The sequence below is a fragment of the Cnephaeus nilssonii genome (genome assembly GCF_951640355.1).
Source record: "Cnephaeus nilssonii genome assembly, chromosome: 15".
Taxonomy (NCBI): domain Eukaryota; kingdom Metazoa; phylum Chordata; class Mammalia; order Chiroptera; family Vespertilionidae; genus Cnephaeus; species Cnephaeus nilssonii.
Genome location: NC_137086.1, coordinates 6,944,435 through 6,971,430, shown reverse-complemented (window position 1 = coordinate 6,971,430; position 26,996 = coordinate 6,944,435).

The following is a 26,996-nucleotide window of genomic DNA, read 5'->3' as shown; positions in this document are numbered from 1 at the left end:
ATATTCTTCATGCGTGGCTTGGAGGTACAGCCTGGTCTAACAGATTGTAGGGAGCATAGTGTTTTAGGTCCATTAAAAAGGTTTCATCCTCATAGATTTGGTTTTTGTTTGTTTCACCTTCACCTCCATCACCTCTGCCTTCTACAAACCATCATTCTGAGGCTTGATGCTCCACATCACTGGCTCCAGATAAGAAACTTGGTTACCAGACTTTCACTTAATTTATTCTACCCTCTACTGACTTCTGCCATTCTCTGACCTCACTGAGATGCCCCGCCCACCACCCTGACACTCTCTCACTATTCCTACCTTCCTCTTGGCCTCGATTCCTCCCAGACAAAGCTCTGGTTCCTTCCTCAGCACCATATCAACTCCCTTGTAAAAATATTACCTCCCTTTCCCATCTCCTTCCATATCACACTAGCCCAGAAATTACCAACCCGGTTAAACCCATCTGTCCACTTACACTGAGTCATATACATGAGAATCTGGACACAACTGGAGGAAAAATCACATCAGATCATATTTGTGTTGATTGGATTCTCTTTACATTAATGGCCACAAATATCAACTTTCATTCCTTCTCTTACCTCCAGACAATCTTCCAAGGAGCCCCACTTTAAGCTCACAAACTTGCCTCATGCTGTACAGAGAACGGATGTGTTACTGCTCCTATACAAAGTCAAACCCTTCTGCTGGGCTCTGAAGAAGCAACCGTAGCGCTGAATAAATGGCAGGTTATCTTTGATAATGGGTGGATTAAAATAGAGTCCCATTTGACATTTCAGCCAAACTTTTGTCAATCGGGGATTAAGTCCCTTCAAACACGAAAATTTTTCTCAGCAACACCCTACAGTGACATCTGCCAAGTTTTTTTTTCTTCCATCCTTTGCCTGTTGCCTTCAGAGCCATCATGGCTGCCAGCACTGATGATGACCATTGTGAGGACACCCATGTCTGTTTCAGAGATGACCTTGCCACTGTCTCTTCAGCTCACTAACCTCTGCGGTGAAAGCACGTTTGATTTCAGGACTGGGAAAGCCCTCCTCTGAGTCTGAAGTCTGGAGGTGTAAATTGTCCGCCACGCCCACTTCTGCATAGCTGCCCTCCCCATTTACATTCTTAGAGCTGTTGTTCCTCCTTCCAAAAAAGGACAAGCATGAGCATGGGATTAATTAGTTTTTTGGTGCTGTTGTGTGAAAATAGAAAATCAGAGGGACTGTTGCCAGACATAATATCCACTCCCCCCAGTGATGGATGGGAAAAGTCTGCTGGACCCCGGGAGAGTGTACACTGTTTCTCTGAGTGTCGTCCTGATGGGGTTGCCATACATAGAAGCACAGCCCCTGCCACGCCCAGTTAGCGGGCTGGGGTTTGGCTCCTCATTTGTTAAATAAAAGGGTTAGACTAGAAGACTTTTAAGGGTATGTCTAGCTCTGGGACTTTAACTTCAATAAACATTTCGAATGATGCCGTGCATTAACTAACTACCTTTCAAAAATGCGTTGGGGTCTGAATAGAAAATCTTAAGGAAACATGCCAGAGGTCCTTGAGTCTTCAATGGCCCATCCATTTCCTGGTACAAAAGCCAATGTAGGAAATAATCGCAACCTCTATATTCTGATGTATCACAGCTGATTGGTCACACTGAGTCAGGAGGTGACACTTCCCCAGGCATGTCAGTGGGAAATAGGACAGTTCATGGCTGGGGTGGTGGGGGTGGGTGGGTTTCCCCTCAAATAATGATAAAAAAAAGGCAAACTTGGGGGCTGATACTAATTATAGACACCAAGGATTTGACCTGGGGCATATCTCTCTGAGACTTGGTTTCTTCTATAGTGGGAATTTAAATAATTCTTACCTATTTGGTTGGTTTGAAGATTGTTAAGTTTTAAGCACACGAAAAGTACTTAACATACTATCAACAATAATAATTGTGGTATTTATTATTAGTACTACTGAGTATCAAGGAGAGATTAGAGGAGGTTTTCTGAAAAGCTGATGACAGGTTCTGGGGTCCAGGGTGCTCCTGATATCTGTGTATACAGACAGCTACTTCTGCTTGCTAAGCTGAGCTCTAGTGATCAGCCTCATACTCTACATTCTCTAGACCCCAGTGCCTCTCCTCTCTGTCTCAAAATCACCCTCCTAGAAGACCTCATCTCCATGATTTCTGGAATTCAAGGGAGAGGGTGGGGTTAGGGATAGGGTCAGCAGGTGGGTGATATAAGAACCATGGGCAGGATGATATCACTTGGGGAGTAAGTGAGGATGGAGAGGAGAAGGTGGTGCCAGGAGGGCTCTGAAGGAAGAGGGAAGGAATGCTGGTAGAATACAAAATGCTGGTCCACTCCTCTCTGAGACAGGGAAGGCACCTTTGGTACAAAATTATTCATGAGGGGCTTGGCCAAAAAGAGAGGTTAAAGAATTCCGTTCATCCTCTTGGTAGCTCTCCTTCACCTGACTACCAGAATGTTCCAGAAGGTGAACAATTCAGAGTTGAACAATCTTGTTCTTGAGTTTCTCAGGCATTAATTTTGTGAATTGATTGATGTTGGCTCTGACTCTTTGGGGACATTCTCCTTTTGGTAAGCTCGCCATGGTGCTGCATCTTTTAGGAATTATTTAAAATTTATGAGCTCTGGGTTTGCATAGCATTCTCATGGAGGGTTCCTTGGGAGGTCCTGCCTCCACTGGGCAGTAGAGGGGGTCAGGGGGGAGATAATCAGAACTCTGCCCCCTGATTTCAACAGCGCGGTGTGCCTCTCGTGGCTTTACCCAGCAATCTGTGCAGGATGACCTGAGAATCACTGGGAGACACAACTAACTCTGTAGCCCCAGAAGTCGGAAGGCAGCGTGGTGGCCATCAGCTTGTTGAAAGCGGAGGCCATGTGTGTTCGTGGTGGTTCTGTTTTCTCCACAGGGCTGAGCCCCTGCCCGGTGCCCAGCAGACTCCCGGGAAACTCTCAGGAAACTTGTTGAATTGCAGTCCTCGCTGCAGTCCGCAGGCCGGCAGGGCAGCAGCCCCCGTAGGAGGCCGGGTTCCGCAGGGTGCAGGTCCCCGTCTCTAATTGTGCAGCAGAGATGATTGCTGCGGCTGCGGAAACTTCCGATGCAGCATGGAAACGATTAGATGGAAATGCAGTTGGAGGTTCCAGTCATCTCCTTGGAGTAGACAAATAAACGTTGAAATCATTTGCAAATGATGCACCAAATCTGTGTGGCATCTGCTCATTGCAGGGGGAGGATGGGCTGCTTCCAAGAGGCTTTTCATGTGATGACATTGCCGCTTTCACGCGAGGGGTGGGGGCGGGGGGCAGGGGTGGGGGAGCAGGAGGAGCTTGCCCACCGACCAGGCCTCAACCTGCCAGGCACCAGCCCGTGTGGGAGGATGCTGGGATCCCGGCCTGGTCCAGCGGCGGCTCTCTCCTTGGAAGCCATGCTGGTGTGAGATGGGATATGCGTGCTGGCCACCACTCAGGTCCTGGGAGGATGTTTTCTCAGCTTTGCCGCTGCGAGGCTGTGATGGGGGGCTGCCCTTTGACAGGCTTTGATGACAAGCCAAGAAGCTGGGAGAGCCTGTCCCAGACTCACTCTCCTGGCATGACCATGGGCTCGGGCCCCCGTGCCAAGAGGGAGGCGATCCAGAGTGGTCACATTGTATGTGAGGGCACATTCCGGAAGGCCTTGCCTAATTCAAATCTTACGTAATTTCAGACTAATTTTCCTATAAATAGCTCTTTGATAGATACAATTATTGAGGTGTATCAAGTGGAGAGAATGCATTCTTAAAGTGTGTAAATTTCAACTTCGGGAGTCTGGGGCATATTATATGACATTCCTGGGCAGCCATGTCAGCAGCAAAATTTCCATTATCCTTGGATATGTGCGCCTGTTTTCTATACGTATAAACTTGAAGGTGCAACAGCCTTAGAGCTGCCTTTGCTTTCCCAGCATCCTCTGCAATCACTGTCGTGTTGCTGCCTGCTAGATTACAGGGTACCCCACAGTTGTCCTTACCTGGATTTCCTCACAGGACGTTATTGTATTTCATTTCTGTTCCAAAGTGCTATTGCTGCTCTTCTGATCACTTGATGACTGCTTGCATACTATTGCTGTAAGATATAAAAAAAAGGTTTGAAGTTATAATAACAGCAAATGTTATTATAGCAGTGAGCTACAACGTGAGTGTCAGGATATCGTTAAAAGATGGGTTGCTCTACTTAATAGCTGAAATGGTTCTAATGCGATCTTAGTGGGAAACATGGTTTATAATCCACTCGGCCAGAGTGCTTGGAAAGGATCTGATCCCAGAAGAGTTTTCAAAAGGAGTTGGAGGCTTCACATGATTTCAAAATTTGTGTGCAACGTGAATTTGAGAAAACTGTGTGTGATTTCAAATGTGGAGAATTCAAGTTCATACAGCATCCATACTGTTATTAGTTAGGGTTCTTTTGGTTGTAGATTATGGAGCAACAGACTTGAAATCTCTTAAGTGAGCGAGGAATCCTGTATAATAAAACCTTAATATGCAAATCAACCGAACTGCGGAACAACAGGTCGCTATGATGCGCACTGACCACCAGGGGGCAGACGCTTAACGGGAGTGGGCCTAAGCCAGCAGGCAGATATCCCTGGAGGGGTCCCGGACTGCAAGAGGGTACAGGCTGGGCTGAGGGACACCCCCACAGTGCGCGAATGTCGTGCACTGGGCCTCTAGTTGTATTATAAGGATGCTGGTGTCTCTAGAATCCTCGAGGCCCTGTGCCTCTGCTCCAGGAATGGCTGGAACCAGGGGCTTCAAAACTGGTCAGGTTTCTTTTCTCTATGTTTTGCTTTTGCCTCTGTGTGTTGAAACTTTATTATTCTCTCCCACAAAGCTGGCTATATAATTTGTAGCATCCCGTGCAAAATGAAAAGACAGACGGACAGCCTTGTTCAAGTAGCAGAAAAAAAGCTTTTTTCCCCCTTGTTTCCATGGTCTTTTTTCAAACCTATTATGGATTTTTTATTTGTTATTTAATTTCCCTCTCTCCAGGGCATGGGGTTACTTGCAGGGCAAACATGAGCCTCATCCAGTGTGGTTACTGTGACTCGTTGTGTGAGAGGTGCATACCCCTAGACCCTTCCTACATGGGAGAATGGTAGCAGGATGTGACTGAGTGGGTGCAAGGGAGGGGCCAGCCCAGAACCCATTCGAGGGAGGTAGGGAGGTGGTGGGCGGCTGCAGGCCCCTGGGCCCACTGTCCCATCGGACTGCACTCACTGTGTTAGCTCCCTAGGGCTGTCACAACAAGAACCACTGCCAAGTGGCTTAGATGACAGAAACTTAATGTCTCACGTTCTGCAGGAGTCAGTCCCTGATCAAGGTGTGGGCAGGACTGGCTCCTCCTGAGGGCTGTGGGGGAATCTGCCCCTGCCCCTCCCCTGACTCCTGTGGTCTCAGAGACCTCCTTTGACTTACAGGTGAACTCCCTTCCCACCGTGTTCTTTCTGTACCTGTCTGCCCCTGTGTCCAATTTTCCCTTTGTATAAGGACACCAGCCATGCTGGATCAGGGCGCCCCTCATCCCAGCGTGACCTCATTTTAACTCCACCATTTACATCAGCATTGGCCTTATATCCAAGTAAGGGCACATTCTGAGGGTGTTATGGCTTCAACATATATATTTGGGGAGAGGTACAGTTGAACCCATAATACTTACGAAACAGAAACTCACAGATAAAACTCTTAAGGGTTTCAAAACGGCAACTGCAGAGCATGAACCCCCAAGGGTGGGGCACCCTTCGGAGCATGAGGCCCTGTGGGGCTGCAGATTGTATTACATGCTCGCCCCATATTTCCCACAGGGCACACAATGTGACTCCAGTTTAGCTCCTTGGCGGGAGATGACTACGCTCTGAGTCCTGGGTATGTGTGTGTTATCAGATGTTGTCTCTGACTGGAGCACTGGGGCTCTCAGCAGAAATGGGCATCACGGCTCTGTGTTCTAAAGACTCTGGCAACACCAGTCAGAACCTGCTGCCCACTGTGCCCTCCCTGGTCAGAGCTGACTGCGAGTTGGTGAAACTGTCCTCTATCACCAGCACCCCAGTCACCCCACCCCCAAATTCCATGAGCAGATGGAAAGAGGAGTGAGATATCTGGGCCAGGGTCCGTGCCTTTGTGCGACCCTGCCTCCCTTTCTCCCAAAACACAGAGGTCCTCAAGGGTTAGTGACAGAAGAAGCCAGAACCCAAAGGGAGGAACCCTCAATGATGGGCTGTTAACTCTTTCCTACTCCCTCCTGCAAGCCAGGCCATGGGAAGTGAGGGGAGGAGTGTGCCCCAGAACTAGACTAGACTCCCCCTCACTCAAGAGTGCAGGAGCAGGAAGAGGCATGAAGGTGGAGTCCAGTTCCATTCCTGCCATTCTCACCTGTCCAGCACAAGCCGGGCCTGACTGGGGCCCTACAGCACAGACCAGGCTGTCCTTGCTGACACGGAGCTATGACCTTGAGCACTGAGGGGAGCCGCAGAGCAGAGCATACTGATGGCAGCTGAGGGGCCACAGGACTGAAAAGGCGTGCTGGATTTGGAGGGTCGCCAAGGGCCATGGTGGTGGACCGTGCAGATTCAGACTTTTGCAGGCCAGGAGCCCCATGGGACAAGAAGAGGACCTTGAAAAACACAAGACGAACCCAGGGTGGACCAGCGGAGAAGCTCACGCCTTAGCTACACTGGATAGGCATTTGCATGAGGCACACAGTGCTGTGGAATCCTCAGCACTGTAATTCCGTTTTTATGCACATATTTCTACGTAAGGTTAGAACTTTAGCTCCTTCTAGAAATGAGAGGCGAGGTGTTCTTGAGCCTTTTTGACATTTCCCTTTCTTCATATATGGTGATATACAGTTACCCAAGATTGGTGAGCTCTGCCTGACATTTTTCTGCCTGAGTTTATGGAATATTCCAAAAGCAGTTGCTAAATCCTGTTTGTTTAACCTCTGTCACATCTTTAATACCTAATTGTCAGGAGTGTCAACAGGCTCTCCCTGCCGTTAGCCTCTTATTATCTTCATCCTACATACTATATGTCCCACATGATAGATGGCATGCTTTTTATCACACAGTTCTAAATATACTCGAATGTTATCTTTGACCCAGGAGTTCTTTAGGTACGTGTTTCTTAATGATCAAATCTATGGATGTTCCTAATTCTCTTTTTAGTGCATTTCTAATTTCATTGCATTGTGATCCAAGCTGATCAGAAAATGTGGTGTGTATGGCACCAGTACTGTGAAGTATATTGTGGCTTGTCTTACAGCCAAATATCTGTCAATTTTCATAAATATTTCTGTACATGTGCTTGGAAATAATGTGTATTCTTTAGTCCTTGGGCTTAATGCTCTATATTTGTCTATTAGATCAAATTTGTCATGCTATGTCCTGATGGCGGGCAATTTGGCATTATGTAACAAAATTACAAAGGCTGACACTACAATTTCCCATTGTTTCAGCATTTCTGGTTTTAGATGTAAGATGAATTCTAAGATATACTTTTACAAGTGTGAGCCATAAACTCTGTAGTAGACAAGGGCACAATTAACTTATTATATTATCTCTGAGAGCAAAACCAATTCCAGTGCTTATCATGAGGGTACTTTTGTATAAGCGAGGTTTCAGCTTTACCACTGACTAGTATGTAGCCATCAAAAAGCATAAGCAGAATTCCCAACCAACAGAAGTAGAGAAATAAAGGAACTAGAACATCTCCATTAGATCATCACAGTAATAATTTTTGCAGGCAACATACAGATTAATGTTAAAATTAGTGGATGCAACTTTAAGGTGAAACAGTATAGTTGTATAACCTCAAATTATCTCCCTCAAAATGTTTATTAATTAATTATCGCAAATCAAGAAATGAGCATAACCTAGATGAAATAAATGCTATGATGTTGCAAAAGGACACATAAGGAGACTTGAGGAAGATATGACACAAAATTAAAAAGATGTCAATTATTCATAAATAAGACTTTCTTGGTGGGTAAACTCCATTATTATTATACAATGTCCCACTCTCCCCCTGGTAATTATCTTTACTTTGACACCTACTTTACCTGATAGCAATATAGCCACTCTTACGTTCTTTTGATTAAGGTTTGCATGGTATAGTTTTCCCATCCTTTTATTTATAACTTACTTAATTTATAACTTAATATCATTATATTTGAAGTGAGTTTGTTGTAGACAGCTTTTTTAAAACCTTAATTTGGGTTAAATTTTTTATAATTTTATTTTGATTATAGATTGTAGGAGTGCATCTTTTTGGGTAAAATTTTTTAGTAGTCGCTGTAGGCATTAAAATATACATAACATACAATTTACCAGTTTGAGTGAAGAATAAACACCTTGCCTCTCTTTAAATCCCTTTACCCCTGTCCCCTTAAAATTGTCTTAAGTATTTTTTCTACTTGCATTAAGAACCACATCAAACAATGTTTTAAAAACTTATTTTGGAAAATCTGTGTTATTTACCCATATTTTTGCTCTTTCCATTGTCCTTTCTTCCTTTTTGATGGGCTAAGATTCCTTTTTTATAAAATAACTAGAGGTTCAGTGCATGAAATTCGTGCGGGGGGGGGGGGGGTTGTCCCTCAGCTCAACCTGCACCTGCTCCAATCTGGGACCCCTCGGGGGATGTCTGACTGCCGGTTTAGGCCCGATCCCTATGGCAGTTGGACATCCCTGTCGCAATCCAGGAGTGCTGGTTCCTAACTGCTCACCTGCCTGCCTGCCTGATCACCACTAACTGCTCTGCCTGCCTGCCTGATCACCCCTAACTGCCTCTACCTGCCGGCCAGATCACCTCTACCTTGCCCCCTGCCGGCCTGATCAACCCTACCTTGCCCTCCTGCTGGCCTGATCACCCCTAACTTGCCCCCCTGCTGGCCTGATCTCCCTCCCCTAACCACCTCTGCCTTGGCCTCTGGCCTAAGCTGCAGTCAGGCCTCCCTCTGTGGGAGGCAACCTTGAGGATCAGGGGAAGGCACTGCCCCCATTACCCCGCTGCTGCTGCCACTGCCTGCCTGAGCCTGGGCCCTTCGCAGTCGCCCGTGGCTGCTTGAGCCTGGGCCCTATGCAGCGGCATCTCAGCCCTTCACAGCCACTCACAGCTGCCTGAGCCTCGGCCCTTGCAGCCCCTGCGGCTTTGTCTGGAAGGACGTCCAGAAGGTTGTCTGGAAGACGCCTGCCCTAATTAGCATATTACCCTTTTATTAGTATAGATTCCCTTTTTGTTTAGAAAACTTTTCTTAACTATTCTTTTGGGATAGATTTGCTGACAACCAAACCTCCTAGCTTTTCTTCATCTGAAAATCTATTTATTTCCCCTTTGTTTCTGGAAGATACATTTGCTGGCTATAGAATTTGGATTGACAGTTCTTTTCTCTCCACACCTGAAAAATGTTTTTCTCCTTCCTTCTGACCCTCATGGTTTCTGATGAGAAATCCACTGTCATCTGAATTGCTTTTCCTGCACAGGAAAAATGTTGCTTTTTTATCACTGCTTTCATGGTATTTTTCTGGGTCTTTAATTTTCAGATGTTTCATTGTGATGTCTCTTGGTATGGATTTCTTTGGGTATATTCTGTTTGGAGTTTTTTCAAAATCCTTACTTTGGAGGTTTACATTTTTTTTTTTTTTGGTCAAATTTGGGAAATTTTCAGCATTATTTCTTTGAGTACTTTTAAACCACTTCCTCTTTCCTCTTTCCTTCTGGATTCTGAGAATACAAATGTTAGATCTTTCATTATTGTTCACATGGCCCTGAATTTCTCTTTCATTATTTTTCACATGTTGCAAGTGTGCTCATTTTTAAGTCTATTTTCTCTCTGTTTTTCAGATTGGGTAATTTGTCCAGTTATATCTTTAAGTTCACCGATTCTTTCATCTGATTTTGCCATTCTGCTGTTGCACCCATTCATTGAGGTTCTATTTTTAGTTATTGTATTTTTAGTTCTAAAATATTCATTTGGTTCTACTGCTCAGTGAGACTTACTATTTTTTCACATGTTGCAAGTGTGCTCATAGTTATTCATTGAAGTATTTTTTGATGGCTACTTTAAAATATTTTTCAGATAATTTCAATATCTTTGTCATCTTGGTTGTGGCACCTGCTGACTGTCTCATCTTATTCAAGTTGAGATTTTTCTGGTTCTTGGTACACTGAGTGAGTTTTTATTGTATCCTGGACATTTTTGGTATGATGTTATGAGGCTCTGGACCTTGTTGAAGTCTATTTTAGCAAGCCTTGTTGGACATCACACTAGAAGGGAAATGAGGGTCCCACCACATTACTGTCAGGTGGAAGTCCTAGCTCCCCACATGACCTCTGTTGACATCCTGGAGTGAGGAGGAGCCGATGGGCAAAGGACACCTCATTACTCCTAGGATAGGAGTGGAAATTAAGACTCTCCACTAGGCCCCTGTTGATATCACCCTGCTTGGGGCAGGAGGTATGTCTTGTTTCTGTGGCCTCCGTTCACACCACACAGGTGGAGTTCATATTATCTGCCAGATGGTGCTGAAAGTCCTAACTCTCCACTAGGCTGAAAGGGAAGAGCCACCTGTGTGGTGGGGGGCAGGGGGGGTGGAAGGTCAGGATTCCCACAGGGCCTTCACTGACTCCATGGGGAGGGTGCTCTTTATAGCCAGTCATGGATGAAAATTCTGGCTTTCCACTTGGTCTACTCTCATGCCACACTTTCAGTGGGAGACATGTGGATGAGTGGGTTGGGGCTCTAGGTTGATAAGCCAGGTAAAGGTTAAAATCTAGGTTTCCTAATCAGTCTTTGATGATGGGGGTGGGGATGTAGCCATGGTGGGTTTTCTTTCTTTTTTTTTTTTTCCATAGCATTTCTCTAGGGTGGAGAGATTATTTTCTCAACTTTTCTGACTTGCTAAAATATCACTTTCCTGTGCCTTTCCCTAGAGAGAGCTGGCTTTCGTTTGTTTGCTGGTTCTCATTGATGTTCCTAGGTTGCTGGCTTCTCTAGCACCCAGTCTGGGATACATGAGGCAAAAAAAAAGAAAGAAAGAAAGAAAGAAAGAAAGAAAGAAAGAAAGAAAGAAAGAAAGAAAGAAAGAAAGAAAGGAAGGAAGGAAGGAAGGAAGGAAGGAAGGAAGAAAAGAAGAAAGAAAGAAAGCAAAGAAAAGCCCAGGGAACTCAGCAACTCATTATCATATTGTTCCTCATGTTCCAAGGTCCCTCGCCAGTCTGAATTCTTCTTTCTACCTTTCAGAGTTCTTACGTTTGTTCTATACATAATACCAAGGATTTTTAGCTGGAGGCATAAGAGAAACATTTTAGCAGGAGTGAAAAGTGTTTTTAACAAGAAGAATAGGAAAAGCAAGTCATGTTGATCTGAAGCTGGAACTCTTCCTTCCAATTTTTGTCTTTAATTTTTTTCCTGAGGAACTTCTGTTGTAATGTGAAATTAAGGTGGTAAAGGGGGACGTCTATGTCTACTCTTCACTTCAGAAGAATAGGTTCTACTGTTTATCCATTGAGCTTTTGTTAAGTTGAATCTTTTTCATTTTATGGTGCCTTTTAAAGGTTAAGAGTTATTGCTGGATATATGTCAAAATGTTTTATTTTGATATCTATGGATATGAGGATACACTTATCCCCATTTTACAGATAAGACAGCTGAGATTCAAAGAAGTGGAGTGGCATGCCCAACATCACACAGGATGTATTCGATCCAGGATTCAGCCCCAGGTCTGCCTGGCTTCAGAGTCCACAGACTTTACAACTTAATGCTTGTGACACAGAAAGGACAGTTGCCAGGTGCCTTTGTTGACACAGTTCAGCAGTTTATAGGAGTGCAAGACTGTGACATTGTGTGATATTATAGGCTATGGTTATTTTCTGTCTTGCATCTGCTGAAGTTCAACATATGGCTTTCGTCATGCTACTCCTGTAGAGCTTGCTTTTAATTTATCTGCTCAGGAAGTCTCAATTTTCACACAGTGTTTGGTTTCCAGCAGAAACCTATTCTGCTATCACTTTCCAGTTCGTCCGATTCAGGCCAGTCGAGGTCCAGTGTTTTTCCACAGGTCATCCTGTGTGAGGGAGTCAGAAGTTGTGGCTGCTGAATCATAAATTCACAATCCACATGGCTCCTGATTCTTTACCGCGGCCACCATGCCATCTTCCTCGCTGAGCCTGACAAAGCCCAGACTACTGAATGGGAAATGCATTTCAGGGAAGCTAACACCGAGGTGAAAAATAGACTGGGGACTTTCTGAAGAGAAGATCTTATTTAAAGGAATGAACATTCTATTGGTCTCTCAGGCAATAAGACCATCTTTTAGGTAGAGCTTCTCAACGGGGGTGCCAGGGCATGCTGAGCTGCTACAAATGGATTACAGGTGTGTCTGAAATACTGATCCCTTTAATTCATGGGGGCAGCCATGCAGGTCCTGGGGCCCTCCAGGGCTGTGGCTTAGTTACCTCCAGCTGTGAGCAGCAGCATCTATATACCCCAGGGAGTCATGCAAAAGGTATCATTTTCAATGTGTAGCAGGAAGAGAAAAAGGTTGGGGAGCACTGTTTTAGCTGATGTCTACAGTCAGGTACAATATCGCAGAGTTGATTAGCTCCAGTGCTCTGACACTGGGCTAAGCTCCAGCTAAATCAGGACTGCAGTGCTTTCTTGGGGCATGGCTCTTGCGATGGAAAAGATAAAGATGGCGAGAGCCTGCTGGTCTCTGAGAAGGCATGGGTGGCACTCACAAGTCTGTTAACAAAATCATGGAATTCTGGAATGAAGGAGTGGGGGACATTACCTGAAATGAGAAAAATAAGCTGGTGAAAAGTTAAGAGATCCAATTCGTTCAATGGGTGTTAAAAATTAAGAAATGAAAATACCTTCAAATTGAAAAGTCAGAGACCCAGAAAAATGCCTCTAAGGTTACAATGGACATTTCTATTGTGTTTCTAAGGAACATGAGGGTGCTTGTAGGACCTCCTTCCTCTATGAAGTTGATTTCAGGTGGACAGTGAGGCCCATTTAAGAGATCTTGGCTCTGCAGTTAAGGCTAGCATGTCCAGCCTACAGGGACATCTCTGCTATCCTCAGTTCTGCTCTGTTCGGTTTTCCCGTTTGAATGCCACGGAAGTCTCCCGCTTCACTCGCCATCCTGGGGGCTGGAGCCAGTGCAGCGGTACTAATCTCCTCAAGGGCTGAGAGCAGAGGAAGGTTCAGAAATGGGCTTTTTGAGAAGTCAGTGGAGAAATGGGCTTTTCATCTGATGTTTTTTTATTATTATTGAAACTTCCTGTCTTACACTGGGGTTCCTAGGTACAGATATTGACTCTAATTTTGAGAACACACATGAGGTGGAGAGGATCCTGAGGGGGGACTAGAGCAGGAGGAGGCAGAGGCTTAGGGGATGGCTGACAGCACATGTCCAAGCAGGGCTGGGGGAGCAGAACGCTACTGCCCGAGGGGCCTGGCAACCTCCAGCTGCTGTCTGTTTTCATTGCTGCTGATGCTGTGGCTGCTGTTGTTGTTGATAAAGCCATGGCGTTGATGGGTTTGGTTAACAGAATGCCTTGATGAGTGCCAAATCCATGTGCCATTTTTGACACCTTCAAGACATCTTGAGGCTGTTGCATAGGTGAACCTTCCGTTTGTTTTGAACCACACTCTAGAATGGTATTGTGACGAGAGGTGGGGATATGTTGGTTGGATATTTTGGAAATATTGTGTTCTTTGAAGGCACCCTGTGGTCCCAAGAAGAAAGGTCAAGGGTCTCCTCAGGGCATTTTCCCAGTCACATGTTGGAGAAGGGGACAGTCATCCTTACTTAGAAAGCAATCACACCACTGGCAAACGCATGGGATTCTGAATGCTTACAAAAAGGGAACCTTCTAATAGACTAAGCAGGGCTTAGAGGGTTATCAGTGAGCATTAGGCAATGTCCTGCCTGGAGGTGGGAACTTGGAGGGAGAGAAGTAGGAGGAAGAGAAGGAGGAGAAAGTGGGAGGCAGAACAAAGAGGTGGGCCTTTCATTTCCACAGCCAAGGATTTGCAAAGTGGAAACAGTGATCCCAACGTGCACGTCAGAACTGTTGGCTCACAAGAGAGGCGTGGCAGGACCCTTTCTTCTCTTTCCCAGTCACCTCCGACATTGTTTGACTCATCTTTCTGGAAATATTTCTGGTTGTACCTCTGAACCCTGAATGTTTCCCAAGCTCATTGAAATGCACAAGATGAAAATTATTCATCTGTTTGGAGATTACACAAAGCTGAAAATGCTGTCAACAGTGGACGGTCACGGTTACTCAATCAGACAGATCCATTATGAGAAAAGGAAAGATTTGCTACTGACAGCCCAATTGGCCAAGTGCTTGAAGACAGGTAAGGGCAGATGGAGAGTCACTGCTGGCCCTCCCCAAGAGAGTGGGGAGACAGGTGCCCTGAGCTGGTGCTTAAGAGGACACACACCCACCAAGGCAAGCAACATAGATCTGGATGCTGGCCACCTAACTGGTTTCTTGGAATCTGTAGAGATGACTCAGGGTGTGCAAAATCACAAGCAACACAGAGCGAGCGAGCAGACAGGAGAGCGCCAACTCACTCTAGGACCAGGGCTGGGCTGGGCTACTCAGGATGAGCATCGGATGGTGAGTCAGAATCCCAGGACCTCTCTTCTGTTTCTGCGAGGATCAAAGCAGTGGTGATCTGTCTTAGTCAAATCACTTAACAGTCGTTTCTTTACAGAAAAGGGTTTGCAAATCTTTCTCCAAAGCTTGAGTAAACGAATCATGCATTTTCCGGGTAAATAACTGCTGAAAAGTGTCTGTATTGACATTACTAAAGAGAAGGACTAGCTTTGCCACAGGGAACTCAGCGGAGCCCTCTATGGTATGGTTGAGAGTGCTAGGAAGGTCCTTTATATAAAAGAATCTTTCTTACTAGGCTAGAAATTTCACCTTTTCAGATCATTCTTTTGGGCTAATCTCTACTGTCTCCAGTCACCTGTGTTAATGTACAGTATCTTGGAGAACAGGTGATGTCAGGGTGGCTGCAGAGAACCAATGAGATGTCTTCCATCCTGGGCAGGATGGGAGTTCTGGTACTTGGGGATGCAAAGGAGAAAGGTTATGGAGGGGAAGAAGACATGGAGAGGAAGAAGGGAGGCACTGGTATGCTGCCTTCTGGAAGTCTTCAGAGAATGAAGAGCCCCAGACTCCAAAAGTAACTTCCAAAGGCACTTCATGGCCCTAGCCAGTTTGGCTCAATGGATAGAGCATCGGCCTGCGGGCTAAAAGGTCCCTGGTTCGATTCCAGTCAAGGGCTCATGCCTGGGTTGTGGGCTCGATCCCCAGGATGGGGTGTGCAGGAAGCAGCCGATCAATGATTCTCTCTCATCATTGATGTTTCAATCTCTCTCTCCCTCTCCCTTCCTCTCTCTGAAATCAATAAAAATATATTTAAAAATATATTTTTAAAAAGGCACTTAATGAAAGAAAAATCATGTGGTCAGTTTCATCTTGGAGATATCTCTCCTCCTTTTATGTGTCTCATTCCCTTTCAGTGTTTTGAGGTACATAGACTCATGGATGTTCAGAGCTGGTGACGGTATTACATGCTGGTGAGTGCATGGAGTCAGCCAGCTAGTGATGGAACCACTTGACTACCATTTCTGTGTCTATGATCATATTATTTAACTCCTCTGTGCTTCCAATTTCTTATTTGTAAATTGAGCATAATGACACCTATTTCCCAGATTTTCTATGAGGTTAGAATAAAAATATTACATAGTAAAAGGCTAGCACAGGCCCTGGAAAAATTGCCAAAAACCCAATAAAATGCAAGGGGATTCCCTCTGCAGCCTCAAAACTCCCTGGTCTATTAGAGAATTCGAGTGACACTGACAGGGAACTCACTACTGCATGAGGCAGCTCTCTTTGTTTCCGAGTAGTTGTGATTGTCAAGAAATTCTTTTTTGAATCATTATCTGCCTTTCTGTACCTTCTACCTATTAGCTGTAACTTTATCATTTGGATCTTCTCAAATATACTTCTTAGAATTCACTTACATTCTGCCAGGATAACCTTAAGATTTTCTTAGAAGACAGTGATACTTGAGGTTACCACTTTTCAAGGCTAAAAAGCTCTATTTCCATCAAGCCTTATTCATTTGAATAGTTTTGAGCCTCCAACAACCTCTCCTGCTTCCCCTGGACTATGTAGTCTTTTTTCCTTTTTTAAGTCAATTTGCAATTTATACTATTCATAGATTTGGTATTTACAGTTGTGTATATTTTACACAATGTTCATGGATTCAGGGCCTACTGTGTTGAGACACTGCCTTGAGGGGCCAGAGAATTAGTATCATGCCCTCCTGAAGCGATGGTCCCCACATCAGGGTCGTGTCAGTGGCGTCCCCCAGCTCTGGTTGGACAATTACACCCATTACGTTAGCTGAGGCTCGTTTTTAAAAATTCCAGCCCGATGCAAACCAACACTGGTAAAATGTAATAAGGATGATTACTGGAGGCTAAAATTACTGGAAAAACAAATTAAAAAACACATATGATACAAGCCATAATTTTTTTACTCTAATTCACAGACATAAAATTGTGTTTTAATAAATGTCACCAAAACAAATATAACATAGGAGAAAAACGAGTGATAGAAACTGGACATGTTTGTTATAGATGTGCACTGAGGTGATTACTGTGAAGAATACCTTTGCACTAGTAAATGTTTGCCAATCTGTAGTACAGCAAGCACAGTCAGCTGTGAGTAAGTGGGAGTCCCCATCTCCAGTCCCTGTGCAGGCAGCGTGAGTGGACACCAGGAATGAACATTTCAGTGTGACAAACAAATTAGCTTCTTGCTGGCTAATTAAGTAAGGTTGGACTCACAGTACTACTCTCAGAGGGTAATGCTTATCTAGATTGCTTCCATGTCTTGTTAAAATATTGAACATAGGCAAAGCGGAACTAGGTTAGAGGGAACGAAGATGATTTTAAAAAATATATATTTTATTGATTTTTACAGAGAGGAAGGGAGAGGGATAGAGAGTTAGAAACATCAATGAGAGAGAAACATCAATCAGCTGCCTCCTGCACCCCCCCCCCAAGGGATGTGCCCGCAACCAAGGCACATGCCCTTGACCAGAATCGAACCCGGGACCCTTGAGTCCTCAGACTAACACTCTATTCACTGAGCCAAACCGGGTAGGGCACGAAGATGATTTTTAAAAGCAATTTCAGCTGGTTAAGGATATTTCCTTTTTTAAAAATACGTTTTTGTTGATTTTTAGAGAGAGAGGAAGGGAGACAAGGAGAGAGGTAGAAACATCAGTGATGAGAAAGAATCATCGATGGGCTGCCTCCTGTATACTCCCTACTGGGGATCTAGCCTGAAACTCAGTCATGTGCCCTGACCAGGAATTGAACCATGACTTCCTGATTTGAAACCAGAGATATTATTTTCAAAATTTATCTTCAACTTCTCATCAATAGCCAGTTGCAGAGATTTCATCCTGCAAGTTGAAGGTAAATTAAAAATAATCTTTAATTGACAAAAGCAGTAGATTCTAGATTGTATGAGATTTTCAGATGACAGACTAATGTTGAGATATCTACAGTACAGCATGGTCTCAGGTGCACTTGACAGTGCAGGCCAAATTTGACTCACCACAGGAGTGTGACAAGAACCAGTCTCTACGCTGCTCTACCAGATGCATCCATGGGTGGATGCCATGGCAATGACCTATTGCTGTAAATGTTTCTAAATGTGGCTCTCAGTTTCTATATGTACGTTGTCGCAGACTAGTAACAACAGCTCAACAACCAGCCAGGGTCACACTTTGAGCAACACTGGCTTACCCTGCCTGTGGGGCAGTCACTCCATAGTTGGACTGTTCTAGTTGCTAGAAAATTTGTCCTTACATTTTGCAAAAAATCTGCGTCTTGTTGGTTCTAATTCTTTGCTTTTGAACCATAACTAATAAGTTTACTTCCTGCCATATGTGTCAGCATGCCAGGAATTTCACAGCAGGTGTGGTGTATCCTTTGCATTTCCTCTTCCCCAGGTAAACCAAACACCCTTGCCAGGACACGAATTCTGGGGTCTTCACCTGGTCACCCTCTGGCTACCCTGGCGGTCAGTGTCCTTAAAACACAGTGGTATTTGTTTATACTCAATACTCTAATAGACAGAGTGTTTTTATTTCAATGAATGAGAAGACTATGACAGATAGTATGAATGGTCTTAGGTTCTACAGAAAAACTCTCCATACCCCCCATCTTTCTCTCTTTCTGTCTGTGTCTGTCTCTGTCTCTCTTTGTCTTTCTCTGTGAGCTTGCAAATGTTTCTGTTGTTCAAAAGGGACAGACTGGTCATATTTGCTCAAACTGTGAGCTGGAGCACAGTGATGTCAGCAAGACAGTTGCCTGGCCTTCTTTGGTGAGTCTTCCTCGGCTCTGCCACATCGGTCTTCTTATAATTGCTTCATATGCATGCACACTTCTGCCTTCAGGTCACTAGATATGCTCTTTACTCCTTATTCATTCATTCATTCATTCATCCATCCATTCATCCATTCAACAGCTTCTTATTGATGTGTGTTTGATTCTCTCCCAGGCCCTGAGAGTTTAATGGTAAACCACAGAGGTATATATCCTGCTTTCTTTCTCTCCACTTAAGAAGGAAAGATAGACAAACGGATCAGAGGACCAAGAGGAGTCTCCAGGTGAGGAGTGTGTGTAGGTGTGTGTATGTGCAGAGGAAATTATTCCCAGCAAATGCAGCAGCTCATGGGAGGGCTCTGAAGCAGGAACTTTTTGCAGAAAGTTGCCCTTCTGGATGTCTGCCGTGTGAGTTGCTATGTAGCTGGTGAGCGAATACTAAGAGGCAGGTTCTGTGAAGACAAGGTCCATGTCCATCTCCTTCACCCCTGACCCCCCAGCACTTACAAGATGGCTGGCACAGAGCTGGCTCTTCAGTCATATTTGCTGACAGAATGAGTCAGTGTATAAAATCTAATTGTCAACGCATCTGGGGCTGTACTTTAGCTCCAGAGTACTGGGATTCTAACAGAGACAATGACAGTGAGCTGCATTTCTTCACAATCACTTATCTGTCCTCACATATATCGCTGCATGCACGTTTCTTCTCAAATTACCTACAGAAAACCAAGGGACCAGAAATCATAATAGGACCAGCCCAGGATTATACAGAGAGTGAAAATCCGTCTGGTTGTAGATTGCAGGCCTTCTGACATGCAGACTGCCTATTATCCTGAAATAAAACTTGAAGTCAATTTTTTTGCTTTTTATCGCAGACACAACTATCATTATTACAGTAGTTTGCCTAATAATGCCATGCATTTGATTGCCATATATTGACAATAAGATTTTTAATACAACTTCTACTGCTTTTGACATCAAAGCCAAGCAAAAAATCACAAGAAAGATCTTTCTTTTATTTTAATTTTTTTTAAAAAATAAGCTATTATTAGGAAAGAACAAAAGAACTGGCAAGCCCTGGAGGTTGACCATCTGGGAAGGATCACTGGCGCTTTCTCCCAGGCTGATTTGGACTAGTTTGGGTCTGTCACTCAGGGACTGATCTTTCCGCAGAGGAGTGACTCATGCCCATGGGCAGAGTTGCATCTGTGATGTTGTTTCCAACAGCAGCAGAGGCAGGGGCTTAGCCTGGGTTGGTTTTGCCTTGAAAACAGAGCCCAAGACAAGGTCTTGCAGGTTAGTTCATTCCATGAAACAGGGGTGAGGACTGGGCAGAGTGAGGGATGAAGGAAAGCCTACAGGAGGGTACATTATCAAGGGTACCGCTGAGGGCAGTTGGAGCTTGGTGATAAAGAATACTCCCAATTGCCCCTAAGGGTTGGTCAGGAGAGGTGGAATCATGCCCCCCCCCCCCCGCACCCTTGCTCATTGGTTGTGGTCTCCCTGAAGAGGAACTCGCTGTACTTTTAACTGCACAAGCCTGTTGGCCCCATGGGCTCCTGAGGGTGTGGCTGACAGTGTTAGGTGAGTCAGCAGGTACAGAATGGTTGCAATACCCCAAAAGATGTGAGACAGAGAATCAGAAAGGCAAAGGGCATCATCTCCTAGATAGCAAGACTACTGCAGGGAGGCCCTGGGCTGACCCTGCTGTGCCCAGTGAGGCTAGGGGTAAGGAGCACTCTCAACCTCTTTCACCAATGAAAATTCTGGTAACTTGGAGAAGAAAGGAAGGCTGGCAGGTGCCCAAAATATCATCACATACTCACATTTATAAGCTAGACCAAGGCTGGAGACAGGTCAAGTCAATGCAAAGGCAAAGCTTCTCTGCTTTCCACAAGAGTCTGCTGGAAACCCGAAAGGACTCAGCAAGGCTGGGGGAAGACCACTCTAGGGCTGGAGTCCATTTCTTTAGAGATGTTTACTTCATTTCTGAGACTTGTCTCTTTGCCAAGGCCAAAGACCAGGCTTTCTGCCTCTTTATCCCTGCAGCTTGGTCACCATAGGGCTGGACATGCTAAGTGCCCTCAGAGATGTCTTGCCACATTAGATACATGGCAACTTTACTGCCTGCTCCCTTGTCATGTGGTGTGAAGACAGGCACAGTGCATTTGGTGACAATGGTAGTCTCCTGAACTATAATTATTGTTGTTCTTTAAATTTGCTCATGGCCTGGGGGAAAAGACCTCTATCTTGGAAAGACCAGAAGTAGGTATGTCAAAAGAGAATCATGGCTCCCACTATTCATGTTGCCCTATGATCTTCTTATAGGTTCCTGTTCAAAAAGGCTTCTCATTGTTCTTGTACTGTCATCTTTCTAGGCCCTGTAACAGTCCTCTCTTACCCAGGAAGCTGCCTTGGATTAGACCATCCTTTCTCTAGGATTCTCACACCCAATAACAGATGGGTGAGCTCTGAATGCACACTCCATGGGAAGACCACTGGGGTCTCTTCTCAGTAGGCTCAGCCTATAAGGGACTGGGCTGGCTGGCCATCATGTGTCTAGACTCTTTGGGAAGACATGTCCAGGAAGACTGGTGGACTTGGGGACTAAGATCACTTGTGTACCCCCAGGCCACATAGCTCATCTCTTCTTTCTGAATCACATCACATGAGCCTAGTGTTTGTTTTGGAGAAGGTTATAAAATTAATGGATGAAATAAATACAGCAGATGCTACCTATTAGAGAAGAATTTCATATAGCAGGCCATGAAAATTTTGTTTGCAAAATAAGACCTAATTAGTTGGCTTATGCTAAAACACAATAAATTACAGTGACAGGGTAATTAATAATGATAGTTTGAGCCTCATTCCTGGTTTCACTTCTATTTGTGTTACTTGTTGGGATTGTTTTTGCCAACGTCTCCTATTTGAAACCAAGTCTTTCCTCCATATTCACTTGACTCATATATGAGAAGATTCTGACAAAGTCATGTTGTTTTTTTGGGAGGGGCGGGGGTCAAGAGGAGAGCCATGGTCCTTCTTTGACTGCAGAGGAATCTTGGCTGTGACTATCTCCCTATTGGTCCGATGAGTGTTTTGGAGGATTCTCCTCTTCTGCTGTGCCATCCATTCATCATTCTAAGTAACAAATATATGAGCACCTAGACATGCCAGGCCCTGTTCTCAGCATTAGAGAATTAAAGTGCAGGGCATGGTGCTACTCTTAAAAAGGTCACAGTCTAGTGGGGGAGACAAAGAAGTGTCCTAAGTGCTAGAAGTCATCTGTGTGCTTGTTATTATTCAGAAAAATAGTGTGTAAATTAGTGAATAGATTCACTGAGTCTTGAAGGGCCAACACAAGTTATGGTGAGTGCAAACTACTGATGAATTTAAGTGGAGAATGGCTTGATCAGATCTCTGTTTTTGAGAGATCATTCTGGAAGCACTGTGGAAGATGGAATGGAGGGGGACAGATCTAGAAGATACTATTACATAATCCAGCAAGAGAAATTTGGGGTCTGAATTAAGATAGAACCAATGATGAAGGTGGAAAGAAATAGGAATAGATTATCCTCCTAAGGTAGAAGTGCCTCCTTCTTCCTTAGGTGTCCGGTGCCCTCCTGCTTCACTTTCATTCAACGTGCTTATTGAAGATCTACTGAGTGTGCAGTGCCCTGCCAAGTACTGTATCGTGATAAACAAAACAGACATAATCTCTTCTTCCCAGAGTTTGCAGCGAGCTCTTCTCTCAAGAACTGAGTTTGGAAGGAAGTGGATATTGGCTGTTTCTTCCTGGTTTACAGCATCAGCCACCGTCTTTCCTTTTTTAGCTTTAGTTCTCACTGTGAGATAAAGGATTTAATTCCCAGAGGCAGGATTATAGCAGGAAGAGAGGGATTAGGAGAGAAGGCTCGGGGAGGGACTTCCAAAGATCTCTAAACTTTCACTGAGCTCCCGGCAGCAGCTTCCTCCAGCAGGTAACACAAGCCCTGCCCTCAGGGCCTGGCCTTGGCTTCCCGATGATCTTCCTGCCTGTGATTTATCTCTGTCTAAGCACTCCTGGTTGTTGGTTGCTGTTGGAATGTGCACAGTGCCATGGGTCTTCCCAACCTTCTCTTCCTTGGTTCTATCCCATATCTCCAGCCAAACATCTGGCCATACCAGACTAGACCTGCAGTATGAAAGTCAGAGGAGAAGCAAGTAGGCCAGAAATCATAAAACACTTCCTGACAGCATGAGTCTCCAGGGAGAATGTGGCTCTTCCCAGGGGACTCTGCCAGGAGGTAGATGAAATGCTACACAGAGGCTTGGACAGAACAATCCAACTGTCAGGAGGATAAATAAGGTGATCTCTTGGATGTGTTCCATCTCTTCTAAGATTTTCTGACCTCTCTGGCCCTTCAGAATTTGTTAAAGATGAGCAGCTGCTTCTGAGTAGGACAGATAGCTTATTCTAACCTTGGTTGGCTGGGCTGATGAAGGCTCACATTTTCTCAGGAAGTGGGCTAGAGCTGGTCCTCTGGTCTCCATGTGTGGTTCGGGGTAAAACCTTTCAGTCTTATCCCTCACAGCTCAGAGCTTCTCCTCATTCCCTTGAAGCTTCTCCTTTTTTAAAGACATGTGGGAGGTCTTTCTATAACCTCCTCACAAGCTGTGTGGGAGGAGTTCTTTGCAACTGAAGTCTTGCTTCTCATCCAGGTTGGTGTGGTCTGTAGCTGCCTTTTGATCTTCCTACTCAAATCATAGTCCCTCCACAAGAAAATTTCATTACCCACATTTTAGGTCGTGGCATGTGCATCTTTCAACCAATAAGAGCATCCATGCCATTACTGACCTCTCCAGATTGTGCTGTCTGACTTAGCAGACTTCCTCTGGAGGGACCATCCAAGAGAAATATTTTTCACGTGAAATTATTGTTGGAGACTCTCCAGATCAACGAGTCCCTTCTCTACCTGCAAGGGATCGGAGGGCTGTGGATTTGCCAAGGCTGCTGACCTCCTGTCCTGTGGCTGCAGAGGCCACATCAGAGGACAAGCCAGCAGTGTGTTTCCTTAATATCACACTTGTTACAAACATACAAAGTGTTGGCTTGATCACTTTAGACGTTTCTGTTGCCTCCAATAATTTATTTCCCACAGAACAAATGGAATTTTCCAACTAGTTCTTCTTTGGGGAAACTAACTAGTGTTATTAATCAAGTGTTAGTTGCTAACATCTGTGGATCCATGAACCTAAAATAAAAACGTTTTAAATTCAGTGATCTCCTATATTAGTGTCTGGGTCACATGATATGTTGTGAAATATCTACTAATAGTATTGCTCGAAAGCAGAACCTTCTCTATTTCTTTACTCTTTTACCCCAGTGCACTGCCAATCTTTTAGCCTAGTGAGGTGGCCAGTGCCAGGAGGCATTTTGCCTGTAATTGTTAACGGAACCTGTAGATGAATTTTTTAAAAAAATATTTTTATAAATTTCAGAGAAAAAGGAGGAGAGAGAGAGAGAGAGAGAGAGAGAGAGAGAGAGAGAGAGAGAGGAATATCAATGTTGAGAGAGAATCATTGATTGGCCTCCTCTGGCACACCCCATACTGGGGATCGAGCCCACAACCCGGCATGTGCCCGGATGGGGAATCAAACCATGACTTCCTGGTTCATAGGGCGACGCTCAACTACTGAGCCACACCAGTAGTTTGTAGCTGAATTCTTTCTTTTAAAAAAAATATATTTTATTGTTTTTGTTTTGTTTTGTTTTTTGTTTTGTTTTTTACAGAGAGGAAGGGAGAGGGATAGAGAGTTAGAAACATTGATGAGAGAGAAACATTGATCAGCTGCCTCCTGCACACTCCCTACAGGGGATGTGCCTGCAACCAAGGTACATGCCCTTGACTGGAATCGAACCTGGGACCCTTCAGTCCGCAGGCCGTTGCTCTATCCACTGAGCCAAACCGGTTAGCGCTGTAGCTGAATTCTTAAGCTGAACGGATGCTGCTGTGACCAAGCTCCTGAAAGAATTTTCATCCTTAGTTTGAACTTTGATTCTCCATGACCTTTGGAAAGGGCGCAGAGACTGGGGTTGCACCTCCTTCCCCGACCCTGCGGAGCCCAGAATCCTTCAGGGGCAGGAAATTGTGCCTGCCATTTTAAAATTATAAAACTAGACGAGTCTGAACCATAATGGGGACCTTGAAAATGCAAATGATTACCTGTTGCTGATGGCAGGTTTCCAGAGGTAAGTGGGTGAGCAGTGCACCTGAGGCAGTCCTGGGGATTTCACATCACCAGCACCTCTGGCCTTCCAGGCGTGGGCATTGCGAGGGGAGCACTGCTCGCTCTGGGGCCTTTCATGCCTCCTTATGATAACTGGTGGTTAACTGAGCATGCGGAGAGTAAGCTTGGAGAGTCCGTAACAAAACCTTTCGGCCTTGCCTGGCCAGCGTGGCTCTGTGGTTGAGCATCGACCTATGAACCAGGAGGTCATGGTTCGATTCCTGGTCAGGGCACATGCCTGGGTTGCAGGCTCGATCCCCAGTGCGGGGCGTGCAGGAGGCAGCCGATCAATGATTCTCTCTCATCATTGATGTTTCTATCTCTCTCTCCCTCTCCCTTCCTCACTCTGAAATCAATAAAAATATATATTAAAACAAAGCAAACAAAAAACCCCCTTTTGGCCTCAACGTCTAACATACATTTTTACAATAGCCAATATGTGAACAAATGTTACGTGTTAAGACGTGGACTTTGGTAGTGTGTCTTGCTCCGCCTTGGTCAGGCAGCTCTTTGAATTTTTGAATCAGGATAGCATTGGCATCTTTCAAGCCTCTGTTAGACATGAATGCTGCATTTCAGCGACAGAGACAAGACCAGGAGAGCAGCCACTGTGAAGGGATCAAACCGAGACAGACATCTGCTTGGAAGACTCGGGCTCATTTCTCATTCCCCCAAAGCACCTCAGCAAGGTTAAACACGCGGCCGTTTGGCTTCCACTTTTATATCTTGAACTCCGAAAACTCCCCTGAACGATGCAATCACATTCTCTTGATAACTCCGGGCCAAGTGTGGATCCGGTGTCGCTGCTTCCCTGGCCCGGTTGACTGTAATAATCAAGTTCAACACTTAATTGTCAGGTTTCCCCCTGCCTTTGTGTGGTTTAGACAGAGTTTCAGAATGCCTGGAAAGCCCCGGCCATAAATAAAACAAGATTGCACACAGGGGCTTGGAAATGCAACATTTATAAAAGCCCCAGATGCGGGGCAGAGGGAATTCAGAGTGAAATATTTAATTATTTCATCATTGGAAACTAATTACCAATCGGGGAGTGTTTTCATTTGTGGAACATAGATTGATTAGCAGGATCACCAAACTTCTAGTTTCCTTACTACTGATTACATCTTTCAGAGAAGAAAAATGGGTTCGTTTTAACAAGCTCGACTCCAGCTAGAGACAAGCAGGGTCACAAGAGTGATTGCACGGGATTAGTGTTATTCAATAAGCAACGGGGTATTGAGTTCAGGTTTTTTTTTCCTGATAGACTATTAGAGATAAATTTTACAATTGGGAATTTCTCTTCAGGCAGGGTTGTGTTTTTTTTCATACCGGAAGTTAATTTGTTTGTAACACAAAATGTTTCAATCAATGTTATACATGTTCAGTGACCTGGAGCCCCGAGGCTAAGTTTTGTCCCAGACACTGGACATAGATATATTGTTAAAAGTCCAAGTTTGGGAAATGAGGACCTCTGTAGTAACTTTAAAAAAATGTATATATTTTTTATTGATTTCAAAGAGGAAGGAGAGGGAGAAAGCGATAGAAACATTAATGATGAGAGAGAATCATTGTTCGGGCTGCCTCCTGCATGCCCCCTACTGGGGATCAAGCCCACAGCTTGGGCATGTGCCTTGACCTGGAATCTTGAATCATAGGTCGATGCTCAACCACTGAGCCACTCCAATTGGGCTGCAGCCACTTTTTAACATGAAATTATAAGAGCTGTGGCTCATGATGGGGCCCTGTGATTGATTGGCCACAGACTCTGATGGGGTGGGACTTTTATCAGGGAGATATTTTTAGAGAATGGAGGGGCATGGTTTTGCTTAGCTTTCATATTCCCAGGTGCCTCTCCTTCTTCAGATATCTCCATGTCACACTCCTATTCAGGTGACCTGTCACCTTATTCTCTCTTGCCCTTTCCCTTGTCCATTTTGGTTTCCAGAAGGAATCTGCTGTTAAGTCATTTGTGGATCCATGAACCTAAAATAAAAACGTTTTAAATTCAGTGATCTCCTATATTAGTGTCTGGGTCACATGATATGTTGTGAAATATCTACTAATAGTATTGCTCGAAAGCAGAACCTTCCCTATGAGAATGGATTTAAGTCTCTGTGTTCCCTGATCTCTTCTTAAGATAGAAAATAATTTCAGCACCCAACCAGCAGGTGGGCTCTGGCCCCAAGATAACACTGTGCAGACAGACACATTCTTCCCGTTGGTGTGGAGGTTCCTGCTGCGGGTGACACTCAGAG